General features: G+C 42.6%; 1 pseudogene; it reads left to right on the top strand.

The window, feature by feature from the left end:
- Window positions 1–6,488: 6,488 nt before the first annotated feature.
- LOC149210460 (uncharacterized) overlaps window positions 6,489–15,682 on the top strand; it is a 29,681-nt pseudogene continuing 20,487 nt past the window's right edge.

Here is a 15,682-nt window from a genome sequence, read left to right as displayed (position 1 = left end):
TCTCATTTGTTTATTGCATGTTTTTGATTATTTTTATGTTAATAGAGTGAATTTGGTTAGTCATTATGCCAACAAGTCTAATGGGTGCTTTGTGTAGCCTTGTTGGTCAACTTGGAGACAAAATTGAAGGTCTTAATGAGCACTTGGCAGCCAAATTCGTGGGAGAACAAGCTAGAGGATTTGTAGGAAGGTGTCCCCCTCATTTATGGACCCTTACCTCGAATTCTCCACCATCAGCTCGGAGTTCAAAGGCCACCAAATCAATGAGCTCAAGGGCAGCCAAGCAAGTCAAGTTGGACTGCTGTTAACTCCAAGTCTTGGGCAGCCAAGTCCCTAACTTTTAGGAGGACTGTTGGGTCCTCAAATTGTATAAATAAGAAGGCTTGGGGCCTCATTTTGGTTAGCTAGTTAGTAGACATTTTGTAGCCAGTTGATAGTCATTTTTGGTAGCTAGTAGTTAGTCATTTCGTAGCAGCTAGTTAGTCAATTTGGTTTTTCTTCTCTTTGTAAGCCAGTTTTGGCATGGCATTAGATTTTTGATTATGAATAAAAGCAAGCAGTTTTGGATCAGATTCTAAGTTTTTAAAGGAGCCTAAAGCTCTCGGGGTTGGGCCCAACCTGAGAGCTCAGGCCTCCTCCCTTTGTATCAATATTGTTCCTTTAGCATTTCGTTCCATTTTCCTTTACATGCATTTGAGTATAGCTGCTGATTTAGATTTCCCGTAGAAGTTAAACAGATTGGTTTTATTAGCTAGAATTGTTGTAGTTGTTTGGAAGTAGGCTGAGGCATTACTTAGATCCATTCATGCACTTTTATATTTAGCATTACTTCTTCATTCCACTGCCATGCATGAGTTTCCTTCACAATTTATATTGCTGTTCATTGATTTTATGTCACAGGTAGCTCAGGTTGAAGCATTCTCATTTTGGTGACACTCATAAACTATTTGTTTCATCTACACCGCTCCATATCACTCCATTACCTTCCTCTGCTTGTCAACCACCTCTCAAGTCACTTTCTTGACCTCTGTTGCACTCATTCAACTTCTAGTTCCTCCATTACTCATATAGCTCCATCTATCTAGCCTTTCGTTGATACCACTCTTCCATTCAACAAATCACTCCATGCACACGTTCTCCATCCAACTTTGCTGTCTATGAGCCATCACTAGTCCCATCTCCACCTCACCTATCCTCCCATACCACTCCAACACTCCATCATCTCCCAAAACCTCCACGGCCAATCATCCTGTAGAATTGCACAGCCTTCCTGTAGAAGACCTACAGGACTATCCTGTAGAAACCCCTGCAGACATCCTGTAGGAGGCCACTCACTCGGTTGCTGAGATTCTGAATGTGAGGAACCTTTGTGGATGGATGCTAAGGATCCCTAGGGACCTCTCCTAGCCTCCCCAACCTGTCCCACTTTTTCCTTCCTTCTCCATCCCATCTGCACAACCAAGCCCTAATAAGCACAAAATCACAATCATTTCATCCACTTAATGAAAAAGTACAAAAACATGTCTTTTATGATGCAAGTAGCTTAGATCCATGCATTTTAACTTATTAGAGGTAGTAGCAGCATTGGTAGAAGTTTCATTTACATTCTTTGCATTATAGAGGTTAGACTAGTCAAATTAGGGTTTCCTAGGTTTACATGCTTTGATTTGCTTTCCGTTCATTTTTGTCAAGTAGATTAGTCTCCTTTGAGCTAGCTTTTGTCCATCATTGATAAAGCTTCTTCTGTGAGCCTATAGAAGTTGGCTTGAGCCCTAGCGGACTTGTGCCAGTTGACCAAGTGACAGCTGCGACAAGAGCTAGTACTTGTGCATATAGCACCGTCGCTTCCAAGTTTGTACGAACTACCGGGTTGATAAAATTAAGAGACTGGAAGCCCCAGGAGTTGTAGCATTATTGCTACAATACTGGAGCTCACCATCTTTTTGGCGCCGTTGCCGGGGAAGCGGCAGAGTATTGGTGATTGTTGCTATTCTTCTATTTTCTACTACAACTTTCTGCTAAGTAGTTTATTTCATTTCCCTTATGCAATTTCATTTATGCAAAAGTAGATTAGCACTTCCTGCTTTCATATATTAGCATTTCTTGCTTTCCTAGATTAGCCTTTCAATTCCGCAATTTCAATTTTGCAAGCGTAGACTAGCCTTTCCATTCCTGCAAGCGTAGATTAGTATTTCAATTCTGCAAGCGTAGTCTAGCCTTTCCATTCCTGCCATTTCATTTGAGCAAAATAGATTAGTCCTTTCCTTCTTTCATTTCAATTTCGCAAGATAGTTAGTTGCAGTTCAATCTATTTCATGCCTTGTAGGAGTAGAGATAAGTTAGAAAAATGATTGCACAACCCCCCCACTGCTTCACACAGCCAACGTTCTTCTTCGATGGCTGTGATGAAAGAACCCCTGGGTGGACATCAAGACATATCTGAAGAACCTCTAGGGGAGGAGAAGAAAGAAACACTCCTCTGAAGCAAATGGCTACAAGCAGAAATGATTGGAGCAGTCCCTTGTCCAAAGATGAATTTGAAAATCAGATCGAAGGTTTCAAGAGTGATATGAGGCAGTTTCTTGCCATGCAACTGGATACCTTGCGGATCCACAAGAAGCAAGAAGAAGCCAAGAGGGCTTTGGCCATTTTTTGTCCTAGGTGCACTGGAAAGCATCCTTGGAACGAATGTCCAATGCACTCTCTAGAAGTGTGTTTCATCTGTGAAGAATACCATCCTACAGATCAGTGCCCTTCCTTGCCCAGAATCAAATCTACATATCAAAGAGCCAAGGGAGCCACTGAATCACTCTGTTATATGAACCAAAGGAGGCCACATGGACCCATACCCTACCAGCATGAACTACAAGGGATACCCGAGACCTATTATGACCCTTATCAAGCCACTTTCATGCCTTCTTGGGATCCCCCTGCTCATCCTTCCTGGTCTACACCTCCTCCTTGGTCATATCCTCCTTGTTCCTTCACAGATCCATATTATGCCCAACCAGTTGCTCATTCATTTCACTCTTATGCTCAGCCACCGCCTCAGTGGAATGCACCTTATCAGGAGTAGAGGCCCCAGTACAACTCTCATCCCACTCACTTTCCTCCACCACCTGCTCATCCACAACCATCGCCTCCTCCTCCACCAAGGCAACCCCAAATGCCTACCCAACCACAATGCCATCCATCTCCATATCAATCTCACACCTCCACTCAACTACCCATACCATTTCCAAAGCCATACCATGGAGCAGCTCAACCTAATGGTAATGATGAGGCACAACATATGCAAACAACTCCTCTTGAGCTCAATGATCTTCACCATAGATCAGGAAGAGTGTTGCAAAAGAGGGAATCTATTGACAACATTGAAGGACCAAAAGCAAAAGAAGATTCCAAAGAGGAGATCAAGGAACCATGGGCTGCACTTAATGAAGAGAAGAGATCAGAATCAGAGATGGAGAAAGCTTCCTCATGGTTACCATCAAATCTTCCATATACTCAAGAGAAAGATCAACAAAAAGTGGAAGATCAAAAGGTCATGATAGAAGGTGACATGAAGAGTGATCCAGATCAGCAAAAGGACCAAGGATATCAAAGCTATATTGAGACATGGTTCCAGACAGTCACTAAGTTGCAGCAGTACTCTCTTCCTCAGTTTTGTTTGATCCCTTCAAAGCCAGATCATTTGGTCTCTGAGATCTGGATACTTGTCCAAGCATGCATTTCGAGCCTTCACATCATTTTGTCTTTGATCTCGATGTGCACATGGCTCCATTGGAAGTATTCTTATACTTGAAAATGATTTTGTTTTTCAAGTAGGGTAGGGTAGAAAAAAAGAAAAAGAAAAAAAAGAGAAAAAAAGAAATGAAAAAATGAAAATAAGAGAAAAATAAAAATCTAAGGTGAAAACCCCCTCGGAGGCGCCTTAGATTGGCTCATTGATTGAAAACCTCCATGAGGCGGTCAATGGGTTGGAAAGAAAAGAAAAAAAGAGAAAAAGATCTTTGGGTGAAAACCTCCCTTGGAGGCGCCCAAGGCAGGCAATTAGGGTGAAAACCTCCATGAGGCGCCCTAGTTGTTTTTTCAAAAAAAAAAAAAAAAAAAGAGAAAAAGAAAAAGAAAAATAAAGCTAATCTCCATTTCATGTTGCAGCAATGACATCGCAGGTTAAAGGAGGACGTTTCATGATAGGAGGAGCACTCAAATCAAAGACAAAGGAGTTTTTGTGTCTTCTACAGGAAGCTTACAAAAAAGCCAAATTGATCTCCAAAGAGGACCTGAAGGCTTGGAATATGTCCATGAGGCCTACACTCATCTATGTGTCCACTCCTCACCTCTTTTCCATCATTCTTTGCATGTCATTATGCTTCTTTCCTCAAAACTGTGTTTTCTACAGGATGCTCTGAATTTCTACAGGAAACATCCTGTAGAACCTTTGGACGAGCCAAATTCAATTTCAAAATTGCATCTAATGGTGGGAATCTATTGATTAGGCCTACAAGCACTTGTGTGTCCATCCCTCGCCTTCATCCATCATTTTTTCACCTCCTTGTGCTTCTCATTGTGCTTCTACAGGATCTTCCTGTAGAAATTGTGGGAAACTAGGCATGCATTTCAAAAAGTGGGTTGGCAAGCATGGGAGGTTCCTCAAAGGTTCAATAGTCCTCCTGCAGTCTTCCAACTCATCCTCCATCATCTCCATACCTGCATCACAAACAAAATTCATTATGTCATCCCATGCAAGCACATGCAAAAAGCCTTGAGGCAAAAATCCATAGGACCAAATTTATCTTTGCCATAACTTGAACACCATGCATCCATTTGACAAACCGCTTTATGGGGAATTGTACAAGGTTGATGACAACATGCCTGAGCAGTTTCATGCAATTCCGGTGCACGGTTTCCAAGAAATCAGCCTCCATCACCATCAGCCATTTTTGCATTTTCTCCATAACCATGCATCCGTTTCAAAACCTGTTTCATGGGGAGATGCACATGGGTGATAGTAGCCTACCCAAGCAGTTTCAGCCGATTCCGATGCACGGTTTCCGAGAAATCGACCTCTGAAATCTTCAGTCATTTTCCATTTTTCTCGAAATCCGTGCATCCATTGATCACGAATTTGCTATGGGAGATGCATAATGGTGATAGAAACATGCTCAGCAAGTTTCAGCTCGATCCGCTTTCGCGTTTGGGAGAAATGTCGAAAACAAGTTCTGGTTTGGTGAAGATGCAGCAACAGCAGCTTGGACGTGCAGATTTGAACGTGGAAACAATTGTCTGGAGCTTGGATCCGGCCAGAGGACACCTGCACGTGAAAAACACAATCAAAGATTAGCAGCCAAGCCATCATGCAATCATAAAATCAATGCATGCAGCAAGGTCAGCCCACAGTAGCTCACGGCAACCATTCCACTTCGAGGTACGTGACTTAACCTTGTTCCTCTGTTTGCGTAGATCTAATCTAAAGCAATGCATGAATGAATGAAATGAGTGGATTCAGCCAAGAAGGGAGCCACGTCCAATTGCACTCAGCAAGGCAAAAATCACGCATGCATGATCGGCCATTCACGTGGGAAGTTGAAAAACACAGTTAGTGTTAGATCAGTTGAACTCCAGTGCACAGGACGTAAAATAATTACAGATAGATGAAGACATGCATCACTGCAGTTCTAAAACGCCAGCGTACACGTTTGCCACCTCACTCCACCCAAAAATCACGTAGAATTAATCAGCGCTCAGCTGGAAGTCATGAACTGTTAGTCAACTTGCACTTGCCTCGAGTTAAACTGAAGTTTACATCCTCTGCTTCCACAATCGGCTTAATCTATCGACCTCCGCTGAGTTTCCTACCTATTTTCGAATTTCTCTAGTGCATCGGGCTCACTCAAAGGCCGAGTCACGTTCTACAGGAAGGCAGAAACAGGCTTCTACAGGAAGCCCGAAAACAGAGTTTTTTACCATGCATTGAAGAATGAAAGGTTGCTAAAGATAAAGCATCAAGGATTGGAGATCAAACCTGAAATTATTGTGGTGACTCGGTTGATTCCTGAGGCCTATGGTACAACATGCAATCAACGAATTGAAAGAATTCGTGGAACACAACATTCAAGGATACTCTGGGTACCCTTTACAACAGCAAAATGAGTTCTGCAGAAATGGGTTTCTCGACTTGGTGTGTGGCCTTACTCGGAAAGATTTTCAGAGGATGTATTAAATGAAGTAATGGCAGAGCTAAAAGGTCAACCTGATCTGATCATTGGCAATTACAATGATGGAAATTTGGTTGCATCTCTGATTTCACATAGACAAGAAATCACTCAGTGCAACATAGCCCATGCTTTGGAGAAGACCAAATACCCATATTCAGACATATAGTGAAACAATATGTCATTTCTCTTGCCAATTACTGCAGAGCTAATTGCAATGAATCATGCAGATTTTATTATCACTAGCACATTGCTGGAAGCAAGGATACTATGGGACAGTATGAGAGCCACACTGTTTTCACCCTTCCTAGTCTTTATCTTGTGGTTCATGGAATTGATGTTTTTGATCCCAGATTCAACATTGTTTCTCCTGGAGCAGACATGCAGATTTATTTCCCTTATATAGAGAAGCAGCACCATCTTACTGCTTTACATGGTTCAATTGAGGAACTCTTGTTCAATCCTGAACAGGCAGCTGAACACATGTGTATTTTTAATGACCGTAAAAAGCCCATTATCTTTTCTATGGCAAGACTCGATAGAGTGAAAAACATGACAGGACTAGTTGAATGGTTTGCAAAGGACAAGCACTTGAGGGATACTGTCCTCCACATTCTAGGGAGGAAGCCATATACAGAATTCCCATTCTGGTCAGTGCACAAGCCAAAACAGAGCATGAGGAAGTAAGATAGTGAGGCAGAGAAGAAAACTAAGGGTAAGGAAGCTAAGGGAAAGAAAACCTAGGACAAGCCATCACAGGAAAAACCACAGAAAAAGCAAGAAGGAAAAGCAAGAAAGAGGACAAGCTGCTGAAGCCAAAGCTGTGGGTGGTAAAATAACACAAATGCCAAGGGAGAAGCGGTTGCAAGCACAAGCAGAGGAGACTAAAAAAGGCCGAACAAGTAGGGACACACCCAAGGCAGCCACAGCATAGGTCAAGGAGAAGGCACCCTCAGCCGTGCAGACCCAAACGGTGAAGACTGTTTCTACAGGAAGACAGAAAAAGCCACTACAGGACTTTCCTGTAGAAGCCAGCGAACAGTTTCTACAGGAAAGTTTGAAAAAAGGGCAGCAAAAGGAGAAATCGGCCGAGATTTTAGCTAAGGAAGTAGCACCTGTGTTGGCCACCCTAAGCACATCCATCCCCTCCATGAACACTCATTTCTTTCAAGGTTTGGGCACAATTTAGTCACGGTTCAACCTTCTACAGGAAGCTACAGGACTTTCCTGTAGAAGCCTTTTGGCAGGCCAGAATCAATTTTGGAGAGGGATTTGAAGCTTGAAGTCTGTTGAGGAGGCATGCAACCACTCTTTTCTTCCATCCTCCACTGGTTTCATCTCCTTTCGCCACCATTGCTACCATCAGATTGAAATACTTGCACAATCATATCCAAGCTGAGAATTCTTTAGGAAAAGGAGCAAGTCGTGGGAAGAAGCAAAGAAACATGGTTGTACAGAGAAGAGGACATCACTTCAGAAGTGTGGCATGACAAGGAGGCCATCAGGGCCATCAAAGACAAGGAGAGAGATTGGTTGCTCAGAGGATGAGCAACACCTTCAGTAGGGGGGTGATGATGAGCCCCAAAAATGTACAATTATTTGGGCTCATTCGACCTCCTAATTTGACTTAATCCACCATTCTCATTTGTTTATTGCATGTTTTTGATTATTTTTATGTTAATAGAGTGAATTTGGTTAGTCATTATGCCAACAAGTCTAATGGGTGCTTTGTGTAGCCTTGTTGGTCAACTTGGAGACAAAATTGAAGGTCTTAATGAGCACTTGGCAGCCAAATTCGTGGGAGAACAAGCTAGAGGATTTGTAGGAAGGTGTCCCCCTCATTTATGGACCCTTACCTCGAATTCTCCACCATCAGCTCGGAGTTCAAAGGCCACCAAATCAATGAGCTCAAGGGCAGCCAAGCAAGTCAAGTTGGACTGCTGTTAACTCCAAGTCTTGGGCAGCCAAGTCCCTAACTTTTAGGAGGACTGTTGGGTCCTCAAATTGTATAAATAAGAAGGCTTGGGGCCTCATTTTGGTTAGCTAGTTAGTAGACATTTTGTAGCTAGTTGATAGTCATTTTTGGTAGCTAGTAGTTAGTCATTTCGTAGCAGCTAGTTAGTCAATTTGGTTTTCTTCTCTTTGTAAGCCAGTTTTGGCATGGCATTAGATTTTTGATTATGAATAAAAGCAAGCAGTTTTGGATCAGATTCTAAGTTTTTAAAGGAGCCTAAAGCTCTCGGGGTTGGGCCCAACCTGAGAGCTCAGGCCTCCTCCCTTTGTATCAATATTGTTCCTTTAGCATTTCGTTCCATTTTCCTTTACATGCATTTGAGTATAGCTGCTGATTTAGATTTCCTGTAGAAGTTAAACAGATTGGTTTTATTAGCTAGAATTGTTGTAGTTGTTTGGAAGTAGGCTGAGGCATTACTTAGATCCATTCATGCACTTTTATATTTAGCATTACTTCTTCATTCCACTGCCATGCATGAGTTTCCTTCACAATTTATATTGCTGTTCATTGATTTTATGTCACAGGTAGCTCAGGTTGAAGCATTCTCGTTTTGGTGACACTCATAAACTATTTGTTTCATCTACACCGCTCCATATCACTCCATTACCTTCCTCTGCTTGTCAACCACCTCTCAAGTCACTTTCTTGACCTCTGTTGCGCTCATTCAACTTCTAGTTCCTCCATTACTCATATAGCTCCATCTATCTAGCCTTTCGTTGATACCACTCTTCCATTCAACAAATCACTCCATGCACACGTTCTCCATCCAACTTTGCTGTCTCTGAGCCATCACTAGTCCCATCTCCACCTCACCTATCCTCCCATACCACTCCAACACTCCATCATCTCCCAAAACCTCCACGGCCAATCATCCTGTAGAATTGCACAGCCTTCCTGTAGAAGACCTACAGGACTATCCTGTAGAAACCCCTGCAGACATCCTGTAGGAGGCCACTCACTCGGTTGCTGAGCTTCTGAATGTGAGGAACCTCTGTGGATGGATGCTAAGGATCCCTAGGGACCTCTCCTAGCCTCCCCAACCTGTCCCACGTTTTCCTTCCTTCTCCATCCCATCTGCACAACCAAGCCCTAATAAGCACAAAATCACAATCATTTCATCCACTTAATGAAAAAGTACAAAAACATGTCTTTTATGATGCAAGTAGCTTAGATCCATGCATTTTAACTTATTAGAGGTAGTAGCAGCATTGGTAGAAGTTTCATTTACATTCTTTGCATTATAGAGGTTAGACTAGTCAAATTAGGGTTTCCTAGGTTTACATGCTTTGATTTGCTTTCCGTTCATTTTTGTCAAGTAGATTAGTCTCCTTTGAGCTAGCTTTCGTCCATCATTGATAAAGCTTCTTCTGTGAGCCTATAGAAGTTGGCTTGAGCCCTAGCGGACTTGTGCCAGCTGACCAAGTGACAGCTGCGACAAGAGCTAGTACTTGTGCATATAGCACCGTCGCTTCCAAGTTTGTACGAACTACCGGGTTGATAAAATTAAGAGACTGGAAGCCCCAGGAGTTGTAGCATTATTGCTACAATACTAGAGCTCACCACTTATCCTTACTGGTAGTGATCCCAACCTTATAAACCATGTGAAGTCTAGCCTTAAAAGGAAATTTGAAATGACAGACTTAGGACACTTACACTATTTTCTCGGTCTTCAAGTCTTGCAATCCAAGGAGGGTATTTCCCTTTCCCAGTCCAAGTATGCTTGTGATATTCTACGTCATTTTCACATGGAAGACTGTAAGCCAACCCCTTCTCCCTTTCAGTCTGGAGTCAAACTTTCAGTCACTTGTACTTCTCCTGAAGTTGATGCTACATTATACCGTCAACTTGTAGGAAAACTCTTGTATCTAACTCATACTCGTCCTGACCTTTCCTTTGCTGTTGGTCTTGTTGCTCGGTTTATGCAAAACCCACATGAAAGTCATTGGAAAGCAGCTAAAAGAATACTTCGTTATGTTTGAGGTACAGTTCAGTTTGGGATTCATTACAGTGCCGAAGCAGCTCCTCTATTGGTTGGTTTCACTGATTCTGATTGGGCTGGTGACCCTGATGATCAGAAGTCTACTGCCGGTTATGTGTTCACTCTTGGTTCAAGACCTATTACATGGGCTTGTAAGAAACAAGGTGCCATTTCTCTTTCATCAGTAGAAGCAGAGTATCGTGGTGCCGTAGAAGATAGTAAGGAAGCCTTGTGGCTTCGTCAGATCCTGTCAGAGTTTGGCTTTGAGCAGCAGCATCCGACTACACTTTGGTGTGATAATCAAAGTGCCATTCAGCTATGAAAAGATCCATTCCAACATCAGCGCAACAAACACATTGAAATGCACATGCACTTCATCAGAAAGCTCATTCATGACCATGTTCTTGAAGTGCAATATTGTTCAACAGATGATCAAGTTGCAGACATCTTCACAAAGGCTCTCACAGAGGCGAAGTTCACTAAACTTCGATTTATGGTTGGAGTTCAGGAAGTTGTCACTAAGGGGGGATAGGCTCTAGTGCCTCCTTCCTTATCCTATTGTGTCATATTTGTAAATCCTTCAATCCTATCCCAAGTTGTTCTTAAGGGGGGATGTTAGGATATTCCGACGCATAGGAAATAGTTAAGTACAACTTGGTCTAGTGTAGAGTTAGGTATAGAGTTAGGTAAAGTGTGTTTCTTTACCGTTGTACATTTTGTAACTTACAATCCGACGGTCACGATATGTAGTGATCCGATGGTTCATTCTCTCCTCGGTATTACCGACACTTGATCCGTGGCTTGACACCCGATTGGTCCATGAATTCTATTTAAAGCGCATGGAGGGTCATTTGTAGGGTAATCCGTGCATGAGAGAAACATATGTAAATTTTCATTCTTTCATTAATAAATTGCCTGAAGTGGCCACGTTGGCTCAGGCCGTGGACTGTTTCCCTCTTTGAGGGTTTTAACCACGTCAAAATACTGGAGTATTGATCTGCGATCTGGTTGTGAGAGGTGTCCTTTTGGTGTTCTGTCTGAGGAACTTACCCTGTAAATTCCTACAAATAGCATCACAACTTGGGCTCAGGTGCATCAAGCCTTTAACATCAAGTATCGAGACTATTGTAGGTCAAAAGATACTAAAGAAGAAATCTTTTGAATGACCATAGGAAGTGATGAGTCTCTGGAAGACTATGAAGAGAGGTTCCAGCTCAGTTACAAAAGGGTCGGGTGTACACTTGACCCTGAGTCTCTGAAGTTGGTCCTGCTCAGGGGAATTCAGGAAGATATTTTAGACACCCTACATCTACTGACCGGGGGAAACATTTATCAACTATCCTATGAAGACATAAAGACTGTTTTTAGAAACCATTCTAGAGTAGCCAAAAAGAAAGGTAGGGGGATTCAACCCATAGCCAGTACCTCTTCCTCCAACTCATCCATTAAAGGAGAAATTGGAACCATGCTGGAAGACTTCAAGAGTGAGATGCTGCAGACTCTTTCCATGCAAGTGGATACCTTACACATCAAAAGGAAACAAGAGAAAGCAGAGAGGGCTTTGGCCATTTTTTTCCCTAGATGCACCAAAAGGCATCCTAGGAATGAATGCCGATTGAACTCTATAGAGGTTTGTTGAGTCTGTGAGGAAAATCATTCCACAGATAAGTGCCCTTCCTTGCTCGGACTTAAAGTTGTATATCAAGGGGCTAAGGGAGTCACTGAACAGCTCTATTACATAAACCAAAGAAGGCTGCATGGACCTAGACCATACCAGCAGGGGATGAAAGGGACATCTCAGGCATACTACAACCCCAACCAAGTCACCTCCATACCTTCTTGGGGCCCTCCTGCTCATCCTTCCTGGTCCACACCTCCTCCTTGGTCCTTTACATCTCAATATCATGCCCAACTAGCCACCCATTCGTTTCAATCCTACGCTCAGCCACAACCTCAGTGGAATGCATCTCATCAGGGGTGGAGGCCCCAATACAACTCTCTTCCTGCTCTTTTTCCTCCACCACCTACCCAACCACAACCATTACCTTCTGCTCCACCAAAACAACCCCAAATGCCTACCTCACCAAATCTGAACCCGAACAACAAACAGGCTCAACAAGTGTATAGTGGGGAACCATCATGCCCAACTTATGCTGTGGAGATTCAAGAAATTGACTTCAGATCTGGGAAAGTCCTCCCAGATAGCCAGCCTTCACCCAGGGAGGTTGAGGAAGATAATCCACCCTTTCCTGAGAGACTATCTGTGACAGTCCAGCTTACCCCAGAAGAGACTAAACTCTTGGGAGAATTGAAACATTTATGTGTAAAGATACCACTTCTCCAAGCCATAAAATATGTGCCTATCTACAATAGGTTGATCAAAGAGAAGTGCTTTAGGCATCCAGGAAGGCGCAAGAGAGATGCCCCAACCATCAATGTCATAGGACAACTGTTCGACTTGATGTTGGGGAAGGTAATCTGTCCAAAATATCTGGACCCTAGAAGCCTAGTAGTTGATGTCCACATCAATGGCACAATGATCTCGCATACCTTGATTGATCTAGGAGCTGCCATTAATGTGATGACAAAGGACACAATGCTCAAACTTAACCTCCATGGCTCCTTGAGGAAGACCACGTCAGTGCTACAGCTAGCAGACCACTCCATAGTGACCCCTGAGGGGATTGTAGAAGATATGATGGTCTCCATTGATTCTTGGAAGTACCCTACTAATTTCTTAGTTCTCCAGCCAAAGGCAAAGCTCACTGGGCATCCTCTCATCCCGGGAATGCCCTGGTTGGCTACAACCAATAACTACATCAGCTGTCGAGCTAGGAACATGACCATAAAGAATGGGCACATGTCCAAGCAGTTAATCCTATATCCTCCTGCCCAACCCTTGCTAGAACATGATCTACCTCTCTGGTTGGAGGAGGAAGATGAGGATGAAGTTTATTCTGCACCATTTTGTGCATTAGAAATCACCATGGGGGGGAAACAACAAGATGAGGATGATATGATTGAAAATTTGATTCAAAATTCGCCTCCTAGTGTATCACCATTAGAGGACACAGTAAGAGAAACCCAAAACAACCCCACAAATGATCTCTGTGTGGCCAACTCCACTTCTCTCTGTGTTAAGAATATAGAGTTCGGCCCAGAAAGAACATTGAAAATCAATCCATCTTTATCCACTTCCCAGGAGAAGGAACAGTGCAGCCTACTGAGAAAACATCTAGATGCCTTCGCCTTGAGTTATAAGAAGGTGATGGGAGTGCAACATTCAATATGTACTCATCATATATACATCAAGGAAGATTGCAAACCAGTCAGGCAGCCTCAGAGGAGGATGAATCCAGCACTTCAAGATATTGTTAAGGAAGAACTGCAGAAATTGATTGATGCAGGATTCATCTATCCCATCTTTGACAGTGAATGGGTCTCTCCTTTGGTGCTAGTGCCAAAGAAAAATGGTAAGTGGAGAAACTGTGTCGACTATCGGGAATTGAACAAAGCCACTAAAAGGGACCATTTTCCTTTACCTTTCATAGATCAAGTGTTAAATGGTCTAGTAGGGAAAAAGTTTTTCTCCTTCCTAGATGGGTTTAGCGAGTACAATCAGATTCAAATCAGCCAGAAAGACCAATATAAGACCACTTTCACTTGTCCTTGGGGTACTTTTGCATACTGGGTCCTTCCTTTTGGTTTTTGCAACGCTCCAACCACTTTCCAAAGAGCAGTATTGAGTATATTTTCTGAACTAGTTCATGATGCAATATAAATATACATGGATGATTTTACTTTTTATGGTTCTGACTTTCAGGAAGCTTTATCTAACCTAGGAAAAGTTCTAGACAAGTGTATTGAGATGAACCTATCCCTTAGTTTGGAAAAATGTGAATTTTTAGTGACTGAAGGGACCGTGTTAGGTAATGCAATATCTCAGCAAGGACAGCAGGTGGACCCCAACAAAATTGCCATCGTCCAAAGGGTCCCACCTACTCAAAAGGTGAGAGATGTTAGAAGTTTCCTGGGCTTAGCTGGATATTATAGGAGATTCATTAAAGATTTTAGCAAGCTAGCCTCTCCTTTGTTTGGCCTCTTAGGCAAAGATGTTGAGTTCATATGGTCAGAAAATTGTCAGGAAGCCCTAGATACCTTGAAGAGAAAGTTAGTGACTACCCCAATTCTCAGAGGCCCAAATTGGGCCATACCTTTCCACATTCACACAGATACCTCAAACAAAGCAATAGGAGCATCCTTAGGACAAATTTATGAAAAGTTACCTTATGCCATATACTTTATAAGCAAAAACTTGTCAAAGCCAGAGTTAAATTATATAGTGACCGAGAAGGAACTCCTAGCTATCATGCATTCCTTAAAAAAATTCAAACATTATATCACAGGCTATCAAACCTGTGTGCACACTGATCATGCTACAATTAGATATTTAATGAACAAACTAGATGTAAATGCTTGCATTATTAGATTGTTGCTTTTACTGTAGTAGTTTAATCTGACCATTATTGATAATCCTGGTAAAGAAAATGTTGTTGCTAACTTTTTGTCTAGAGTAAATTTGCCTGCAAGTGAAGAAGGAATAGTGGATGACCAAATGCCAGATGAACATCTATTTTCTATATTAGTACTCTCTCCATGGTTTTCTAATATAGCAAACTACTTGGTTTTAGCACAGTTCCCACCACACCTATCCTCAAAAGAGAAGAGCAAGATAGTAAGGAAAAGTGCCCATTTCACCTGGATTGGAGAAAATCTCTTCATACTTGGCCCAAATCAAATCTTGAGAAGATGTGTCAGGGAGGAGGAAGGCTTTGACATCCTCCTAACCTCTCATGATGGGCCTTGTGGAGGTCATTTTGTAGCAAAAAGAACCTCCTTCAAGATATTGCAAGTAGGCTATCACTGGCCCACTCTTCATCAGGATGTGAGGAGATATACAATCCAGTGTGATCAGTGTCAGCTCCAAAGGATGAGATGCCCATGCAACCTCAAGTGACCTTTGAGCCATTTGAGAAGTGGAACATTGACTTTATGGGCCCTATCAGACCTCCTTAAATGCAAAAACAATACGTCATTGTGTGCACCGACTACCTGACAAAGTGGGCAGAGACAAAAGCAATCAAAGTAGTGACAAAGGAAAAACTAGCTGAGTTTTTGAGAGAAAACATATTCTACAAGTTTAGGTATCCGAGAGAGTTGGTCACAGATCAAGGCAGTCAGTTCACTTTCAACCTAATTGAAGACCTGCTCGCACATCATAAGATCAAGCATAGGACTTCCACCCCTTACCATCCACAAGCCAATGGGAAAGTGGAGGTCACTAACAGAGCATTGGAAGGGATCCTAACCAAGGTAGTGAGCAGCATCAGAAAAGACTGGGTGGACAGATTATTTTAGGCCACTTGGGCCTACAACACCACATGGAATACCACCATCGGGTTCACACCCTAT

This window comes from Pinus tabuliformis, chromosome 1_2, assembly GCF_031772625.1.
Source record: "Pinus tabuliformis cultivar Carrire ecotype Pingquan chromosome 1_2, CPIR1, whole genome shotgun sequence".
Taxonomy (NCBI): domain Eukaryota; kingdom Viridiplantae; phylum Streptophyta; class Pinopsida; order Pinales; family Pinaceae; genus Pinus; species Pinus tabuliformis.
This window is presented reverse-complemented; position numbering and strand designations above follow the sequence as displayed.